Genomic DNA, 9,675 nt, shown 5'->3' on the forward strand with positions numbered 1-9,675 from the left:
ACTCATAATCTCAAAGTAAAGGGATTGAGAAGAATCTAGCAAATAAAGAAAAAGAAAGAAAGAAAGAAAGAAAGAAAGAAAGAAAGAAAGAAAGAAAGAGGAAGGAAGGAAGGAAGGAAGGAAAGAGAAAGAAGGAAAGAGAAAGAAAGAAAGAAAAAGAAAGAAAGAAAGAAAGAAAGAGAAGAAAGAAAGAAAGAAAGAAAGAAAGAAAGAAAGAAAGAAAGAAAGAAAGAAAGAAAGAAAGAAAGAAAGAAAGAAAGAAAGAAAGAAAGAAAGAAAGAAAGGGAGGGAGGGAGGGAGGGAGGGAGGGAGGGAGGAAGGAAGGAAGGAAAAATGAACAGACAGGGCTGCTATTCTTATTTCAGACAAAACAGACTTAAAACCAACAAAGACAAAAAAAAAAAAAAAAAAAAGACAAAGAAGAGAATTACATAATGGTAAAGAGTTCAATTCAAAAAGAAGCCCCAACACAGGAGCACCCAGATTTATAGAGCAAGTTCTTAGAGACTGTAATGGTTAATATTGAGTGTCAACTTGATTGGATTGAAGGATGCAAATAATTCTTCCTGGGTGTGTCTGTGAGGGTGTTGCCACAGGAGATTCACATTTGAGTCAGTGGACTGGGAGAAGCAGATCCACCCTTAATCTGGGTGGGCACCACATCATCAGCTGTCAGCATAAAAGCAGGAATGAAAAGAGCAGACTTGCTGAGTCTTCTGGACTCCGTCTTTCTCCCATGCTGGATGCTTCCTGCCATTGAACTTTGGATTCCCAGTTCTTCAGCTTTGGGATTCTTGTACCTTCAACAACAGACTGAAGGCTGCACTGTTGTCTTCCCTACTTATGAGGTTTGGGACTCAGACTGGCTTCCTTGTTCCTCAGTTTGCAGATGGCCTATTGTGGGACCTCACCTTGTGATGATGTGAGTCAATACTCCTTCGTAAACTCCCCTTTATATGTACATCTGTCCCGTTAGTTCTGTCCATCTAGAGAACCTTGACTAATGGAGAGACCTACAAAGAGATTTAGATTTTCACAAAGTAACAGTGGGGGACTTGGACATTTTACTTACAGTGTTAGACATATCACTGAGGCAGAAAATTAATTAAAATATTCAGGACCTGAACACAACACTTGACCAAATGGATATAATAGACACCTACAGACCTGTCCAATCAAACACAGCAGATTATATATTCTTTTCATCACCACATGGCAAATATTCTGAAATAACCCAGAGAATTGGACATAAAATAATCCTCAGGAGAAAACAAAGAAAAGAAAATCTTAAACCATTCCAATCACATTCTAAGACCATAGCACAATAAAAAAATAGAAATTAATGCTAAGAAAATCACTCAAACCCTACAATTATATGAAAGTTAAACATCTTGATTCTAAATGACCTTTGGGTAAACAATGAATTTAAGGCAGAAATTAACAAATTCTTTGAAACAAATGAGAGCAAAGACACAAACTATCAGACTCTCTAGGACACAATTAAAATAGTCTTAAGAGGGAACTTTACAGTGCTAAATGCCAACATCACAATGTTAGAAAGATCTAAAACTAACAACCTAACATCACATGTAGACGAACTAGAAAAACAGGAGCAAATGAACCCTAAAGCAAGGAGAAAAAAATTTACTAATATCAGAGCTGAAGTGAAGGAAATTGAGACACATACAATAAAATATAATAAAAGATCAATGAATCCACAAATTGTTTTTGTGAATGAATAAATAAGATAGACCTCTAACTAGACTAATAAAAAAAAAGAGTAAATCCAAATAAACACAATCAGAAATGGCAAAGGGAACATTAACATTAACCCCATAGAAGTATAAAAAAACACTCAGAAACTATTATGAACACCTCTATGCACCCAAGCAAGAAGTCCCAAAAGAAATGGATAAAGTTTGGGAAACACACAACCTCCCAATAATGAAACAAAAAGTAATTGAATCCCTGAACAAACTAATAATGATTTGCAAAATTGAATTAGTAATAAAAAGTCTACCAACCAGAATAAATCTAGGACAGATGGATTTACAACTGAATTCTACTAGATATATAAAGAAGACCTGGTGCCATTCCTACTGAAACTATTCCAAAAAAATGAGAATTCTGTGAGACCTAACTCATTCTATGAGATCACCATCATCTTGATACCAAACCAGTCAGAGACACAACAACAACAACAACAACAACAACAAACTTCAGGCCAATATCCTTAATGAACATAGATGCAGAAATACTCAACAAAATACTAGCAAACTGAATCCAGCAACTCATCAAAAAGTTAATAAACCAGGAAATAGTTGGCTTTTTCCCTGGTATGCAAGATTGGTTCAACATACACAAATCAATAAATGTGATTCATCACATAAATAGAACTAAATACAAAAAAAGTTCATCTCAATAGATGCAGAAAAGACTTTACATATAATTAAACATCCTTTCTTATTAAAAACCCTTAACAAATTAGGCATTAAAGGAACATGCTTAAAAATAATTAGAGCCATTTATGACAAACCCATAGCCAACATTACACTGAATGGGCAAAAGCTGGAAGCATTTCCCTTGAAAAACAGAACAGGACAAGGATGACGTTTCTCACCACTTTTATTCAACATAGCACTGGAAATCCTGGCCAGAGTCACAGGCAAAATAAAGAAATAAAAGATATCCAAATAGGAAGAAAGGAGGTCAAACTATCCCTTTTTGATAGCCTTTGCCCCAAACTCTTTGACCTGATAAACAATTTCAGCAAAGCTTCAGGATAAAAAGTCAATGTGCGAAAATCGGTAGCATTTCTATACACCAACAACTTCCAAGCTGAGAGCTGAATCAAGAACACAATCCCAGTCCAGGTAGCCATGAAAGGAATAAAATATCTAGGAATATAGCCACCTGAGAGGTGAAAGATCTCTACAATGAGAATTACAAAACACTGCTGAAAGAAATTAAAGTTTACATAAACAAATGGAAAAACATTTCATGCTCATGGCTAGAAAGAATCAATGTTATATTTAAATGATGATACTGCTCAAAGCAATTGACAGATTCAATGTTATTCTTATCAAACTACCAATGATATTCTTCACATAATCAGAAAAAGAATTTTTAAAGCTCGTATATAACCAAAATAGCTTGAATTGACAAGGGAATCCTAAGCAAAAAGAACAAAGCTGGAGGCATTACATTACCCAACTTCTAACTACACTACAAGGCTACAGTAACCAAAACAGCATGGTAATGGTACAAAACAGACACATAACCAACAGAACAGAGTAGAGAGCCTAGAAATAATGCTGAACACCTACAATTATTTGATCTTTGACAAAACTGAAATAAAAATAAATGAGCAAATTACTTCCTACTCAATAAATGGAGCTGGGCTAACTGGCTAGCCATATGCAGACAATTGAAACTGGACCTCTTCCTTACATTACATACAATGATCAACTTGCAGTGGAATAAAAAGCTAGATGTACACCCTAAAGCCATAAAACTCTAAAAGATAACCTAGAAAATACTATTCTGGATATAGGATCTGGCAAATATTTCATGACAAAGACATTAAAAGCAATCACAAAAAAATTAGAAATTGACAAAGGGTACCTAATTAAAGAGCTTCTGCACAGCAAATGAAACTTTCAGTAGAGTAAACAGAAATCCTACAGAATGGAAGAAAATATTTGCAAACTAATCATCTAGCAAAGATCTAGTATCCAGAATCTATACAAAAGTTTGACAAATTTACAAGAACAAAACAAATAGCCACATTAACAAGTGGGCAAAGTATATTGACAGACACTTTTTGAAAGAAGACATACATATAGCAAACAAGAATATTAAAAAATGCTCAACATGCTCCACATCACTAATCACTAAAGAAATGCAAATCAAAACCACAGTGAGATACTATCTCATACCCGTCAAAATGGCCATTAATAAAAAGTCAAACAATATTTGATGCTGGCGAGGTTGCAGAGACAAAGGAATGCTTTTGCACTTCTGGTTGGAATATAAGTTGGTTCAGCCATTGTGGAAAGCATTTTGGCAATTTCTCAAAGAACTCGAAGCAGAAAATGCATTTGACCTAGCGATTCCATTATTGGGTATATATCGAAAGGATTATAAATCATTCTACCATAAAGACACATTTATGTGTATATTCATTGCAGCACTATGCACAATACCAAAGACATGGAATCAACCTAAATCCCCATCAATGGTAGACTGCATAAAGAAAATGTGGTACATATACCCCATGGAATACTGTTACAGGGTCCTTGCAGTTTCACTCTTCTGGCTGGAAACCTCTGTGGCTGGTGGCACCTTTGCCCAAGTTTTGCTCAGGCCTGCTGGGCTTGTTCTACCTAGTCGACTTGGCAGACTGTGCTTGGCTCATGCTACTGGCCTGGATCCCATGCTGCCAAAGGCAAGCCAGGCACAGAGTAGTGAATGATGTGTGAGCAAGTGAGCATGGGGTCCGGCCACTGAGCACAGCCAGGCACACCAGCTGCAGCGTGGTAGGCAGCTCCAGGCACCAGCAGGGGTCCCAGCTCTCTGTGAGACTGCAGAGGGACCAGGCGTTTTGCAAGCAGCTTCCACAGCTGGCAGCATGAAACACAGTGACACCCGGGAGCTTGGAGATGCCAGGAACTGCAGAGCCCCAAACAGGGTGTCACAGCCCTGGTATGGGGAGCTCCTAGGTCTGGGCTCCCGAAAGAGCTGCAGCTCTTCTGTTGTTTTTTTCTTGTTGCCTGCAAAGTGGCAAGCAAAGGGCATGTTTCAGCGCTGTTTGTGTTACAGCTCTTTCAGCCCTGCCATTAAGCAGGTCCTGAATTCTTGTTTCGTGTTCAGGAAGAATGATATACATGGACAAGTGGAGGGTGAGCAAGAGAAAGAGATGCTCTATTGAGCAACAGAACAGCTCAGAGGAGACTCCCGGTGGGTAGCTCCTCTCTGCTGTCAGGTCATCCCATCACCTGCTCTGCTCTCAGCAGAGAGGAGACCCACAGTTGGGAGCTCCTCTCTGCAGGCAGGTCTTTCTGTTGTCTCCTGGAGTGGGGCTGAGTCCAGGATTGTTAGGAGCTTCAGAGAGGAGGAAGTGCATGCTGATTGGTCCATGGGCAGTCATGGGCGGGCCTGGAAAAAGGACCCTAAGTTCTCACTCTGGTCTGCAGAACCGGCAGCCTGGTCCCAAGGTGGGGTTTAACTGGGCACCTGCCCTTTTCTTCCCAGGAGCCTGTCTGCCTCCTGCCGCCATTAATCTGCCATCTATGGTGCCCCACAGTGCCCAGGCTGTTCGTGTGGAGGGGTGCCTGCAGACTCACACCTAATCACCTTTAGTCCCACTTCAGCCTCCCTCCTGTGCTCCTTTGTTTCCCATGTCTGGAGAGGGCTGAGGCAGCACGGTGCTGGTGTGTCAGCACTGCCCTGAGCACATGCACACCCACCAGGTTGTGACAGCACCCGGGCTCAGCCACAACTTTGCTCCAAAATTGGAGTGGGGAGTTGGTGGTATAGTGGTGAGCACAGCTGCCTTCCAAAATTGGAGTGGGTTTCGGGAGTGCGGAGAGGCCAGGAAGTGGGAGCAGACACTTCTGAGTCTGCAGGGAAGGGGGCGCTTCCTAAGCCTCTGAGAATGCGGAGGTGTCCGGGTCCACAGCCATGACTGAGCAGCTGCACCTGCCCAAAAGGGCGGGAATCCCATCGCTGTAAGTTGAAAGGGGGTGGGGCTTCACCTGTTCCCAGCTCCTGCCAACTCCATGGAGTACGCAAGTACGCAGACCTGGCCCTGCCTCCCTGACTGCAGTCAGTGACACGGCAGTGGCTTTTCCAGATGGGCCGCCACTGCCATCCATACTATGCAGCCATTAGAATGGAACGAGATTGTGTCGTTTGCAGAAACATGGATGAAACTAGAGGCCATTATACTAAGTGAAGTAAGACAGAAACAGAAAACAAAACATCTCATGTTCTCTTAGTGAGAACATTGAGTACATATGGACACAAATAAAGAAATAGTAGACACAGGGCCTTACTCGAGTGTGAAAGAAGGAGAAAGTTGAGGATTAAAAAATTACTTTATTGAGTACTATGCTTACTACCTGGGTGGTGATGTAAAAAGATAAAGAAAATGTATAATGAGAAAAATAAACCTATCTTTCGTAGAACTGATAGCTAAGACCAAGAACAGGTTCTTCAAATAAAAGAGACAAATGTAATAAAAGAAAACACAGAAGAAAGACAAGTAAATTATAAAATATATTTTCAAATTTGAAGAGAACATTAAGACTTGGAGTAAAATATTTCGAACAACTGCTACAATTGGAAACACTGATTAAATAAATAACTCTTTTAAAAATGTAAGTAACAATAAACTTATTGGGAAGGAAAAATATTATAAGACAAATGAAGAAATTGAAACACACACAAAACAAACAAACAAAAAAGTGCTGAAAAAATTGGCAAAAGCAAAAGGCAAGTATCTAACTAGGATTTCAAAACCAATGCTCCCAACCACCTAATTCAAATAAAAATTTGGGATTATCACTGTTGCTGTTTGATAAAACTAAAGTAAAATCACACAAATCAGAACCAACACTTTATATCAAGTAGTGGGGGAAAATGAATGAAGTTGAGACATTCAGAAAAAAAAAAAAATATCAGACATGACTTAAGCAATTATTGCAATAAATAATTCTTTAAGGCCAAAAGTAATGTATTGTCTTTTTGGAGCAATGGATTTTGTTGATATATTTCCTTATACCAACAACTTTCTGTGATACATACTTTGATCAGAGTGTTCATTTATTTAATACATCTGCATTCTATTTGCAAATGTTTTATTAAACATTTTGTACCTATAAGTAAGATTGGACTATAATTATTTTGTAGAGGACTTTTATAGAAAATATTGATTTAAAAAGTACTGATTTACAAAGTGAAATTTTACATTACATTTACTCTGACTTTATTAAATAATTGGGAAACATTTCAACTTTTTATATTGCTTAATTATGGAATTATTCAGTATCCATATTTAACATTTGTTGTATTTTCATACAAAAGGTCAATTTAAAAAAATATATATTTAATACATTTCCACATGAAGTGTATCTTTTATTAGTAGAAATTGTCTTATGATTGCCCATTTTGTCATCATCCTTTGGGCTTATCTTACTCAGTTGTTAAGTGTTCTATCTGTGCTGGTTTCACATTTTGCACTGACTTTGAATGTGACTCAGTTGTTCTCCAAAATTGCTTTTGTGGCCTTAACAAATGTTTCTTGGTTCATTATTTTTACTTGTATTCTTCATATGTAATGTGCATTGCAATATTAGATGTTAAATGAAATACAATCAAGGAATAATTGACCTAATACTTTGAATATATCAAAGACTGGAATGAGTGGTAAGGTTGATTTGGATGAGGTTCTTTCACGGAAACTAACCTTACGTTTTAAAATTTATGACTATTTTTCTTACACTATATCTTACTGCTAGCACACTTGGATATAAAATCCAAAAGTGCCTTTTTATGGCTAAAAAACTGTATATAATTAAATAATAATTACATAAACTTTACCAATAAGCTTATTGCTTATTTATAATCACTTGTGTTAATACATGTTTACATAATGTTTATTTTTCTGCATATGCAACACATGCATTTCATCTCTTTCCTTCCAGCTTGTGATTATACTGTTCTATATTCTATACTTCGCACATTTTTTCTTTCTTAAAGTGTAGTAATTTTCAATCTCCAGTGTATAAAATGATCTTTTTTAACTTTTAATTATCCATGTTTTTATATAATTTTTGCTTTGTTTTCCCAATTTTAAATGCAAAAGTAATGTTTGTTTTAAACTATATAGTTTTTTTCTTTTGTTTACAAGTGATGTTGAATATGTATGTATGTCTCTGTATTTTCAATTTTTCTGTCATTTATTTATGTAAGATTTATAACTGTGTATCATCTTAGGTGGTTATGGTTTTCTTAATGATTAACATAACTCTATAGTCCTAGTATTAACATATTCTATAAAACATATCACAATTCCGTTTTCTACCAGTGATTATTTTATAGTTGTCTTGATCTACTAAATTTGTATACATTTTATTAAAACACATTATGCATATAGAAAGGTGCACAATTAGAAATGAGCATGTTGATAAATTATCAGAAAATGAACAGTGATGTGACCATTACCAAAGTAAAGGAATGGAATATAACTTGTGTTCTAGAAATCCCTCTTGTGACTCAGCCCAAAGTTAATCCACTCCCACTACTCTGACTTCTATCACCATAAGATTGATGTTAATTTAAATATTTTAAAAACCTATCAATTTTTACTATAAATTGCTTATCTATGATTAGGATATCCTTCCTTATCCTAAAAACAGGTAAATATTTTTGCACATTTTTTCATCATTTGGGTATTAAATATTTACATATATGCAACAGTTTCTCTGGAATTTGCTCTTGCTTAAATATAAAATAACACATTTTTATAATTATTTTTCAATGTTTTCTATACTGCATATTTGGAGACTAAATGATACACTCCTAAATAACATATGGCTAAAGGAATACCAAGGGAAATTTTAAAAAACAATTTTAATTAAATGAAAATGAATTTAAAATATCAAAATTTGTAGGATGCAGCAAAAGCACTGCTTAAAGAGAAATGTATAATAACATTAAAAACATATTAGAAAAGAATAGAGATTTCAAATCAATCATCTAAGTTTCCACCTTAGGAAAATAAGGAAACAAAAGCAATGTAAGGCTAAATAAAACAAACAAAAAAATGAGTCTGAGTAGAGTGAGTCAGCCAGCCAGCCATGAGGTTGTATGGTTGCATCTGTGAAACCAGTAGTGCTTGCGGCACAGGTGACCAACTGATGGGAGAGAAGATTGCAGAATTCAAAGGAATATTTTCTCTATCTGACAAGGATGATGATGGAACTGTAACAATAAAGCAATTGAGAACTGTAATGAAGTATCTTGGGTAGAATCCAACAGAAGCAGAGGATATGGTAAGGGCACAATTGACCCTCTCGAATTTCTGACAATGATGGCAAGACAAATGAAAGACCCAGACAGTGAAAAAGAAACATTCCATGTGTTTGATAAGGTTGGCAATGGTTATATTAGTGCAACAGAGCTTCACCCTATAAACCTTAGAAAGAAGTTAACAGATACCAAGGCGATGAAATGATCAGGGAAGCAGATATTGATGGTGATCGTCAAGTAAAGCATGGAGAGTTTGTACAAATGATGACAGCAAAGTTGACATTGTACAGAATGTGTTACATTTCTTGTACAAAATTGTTTATTTGCTTTTTCTTTGTAACTTATCTGTAAAGGCTTTTCACTACTGTCAAAAAATAACACCATATGGATGTATAGTAGTTAGGACTTCATTCCTCCATGTTTTCTTCCTTTCTCTTAATGTCATTGTCCTGAAACCTGATTTTAGAATATTGATCAAGTGATATGTTGTATGTGGCTTACACTTGAATATATACCTAAGCCATTCTGCACATCTAAAATTAGATGGAGTTGGTCAAATGAAGGAATATCTAGGTTATGCCTTCTTATAAAGTAGGTTTCTTTAGGATCTGTGAGCATGTTGTTGAAGTGTGAAGTTGTAAC

At 36.4% G+C, this 9,675-nt stretch overlaps 1 pseudogene; it reads left to right on the forward strand.

The window, feature by feature from the left end:
• The first annotated feature begins 8,861 nt into the window (after positions 1-8,861).
• Positions 8,862-9,384, forward strand: LOC107130278 (calmodulin-like; annotated as a pseudogene).
• The last annotated feature ends 291 nt before the right edge of the window (positions 9,385-9,675 follow it).

This window comes from Macaca fascicularis, chromosome 7 (assembly GCF_037993035.2).
Source record: "Macaca fascicularis isolate 582-1 chromosome 7, T2T-MFA8v1.1".
NCBI classification, from domain to species: Eukaryota; Metazoa; Chordata; class Mammalia; order Primates; family Cercopithecidae; genus Macaca; species Macaca fascicularis.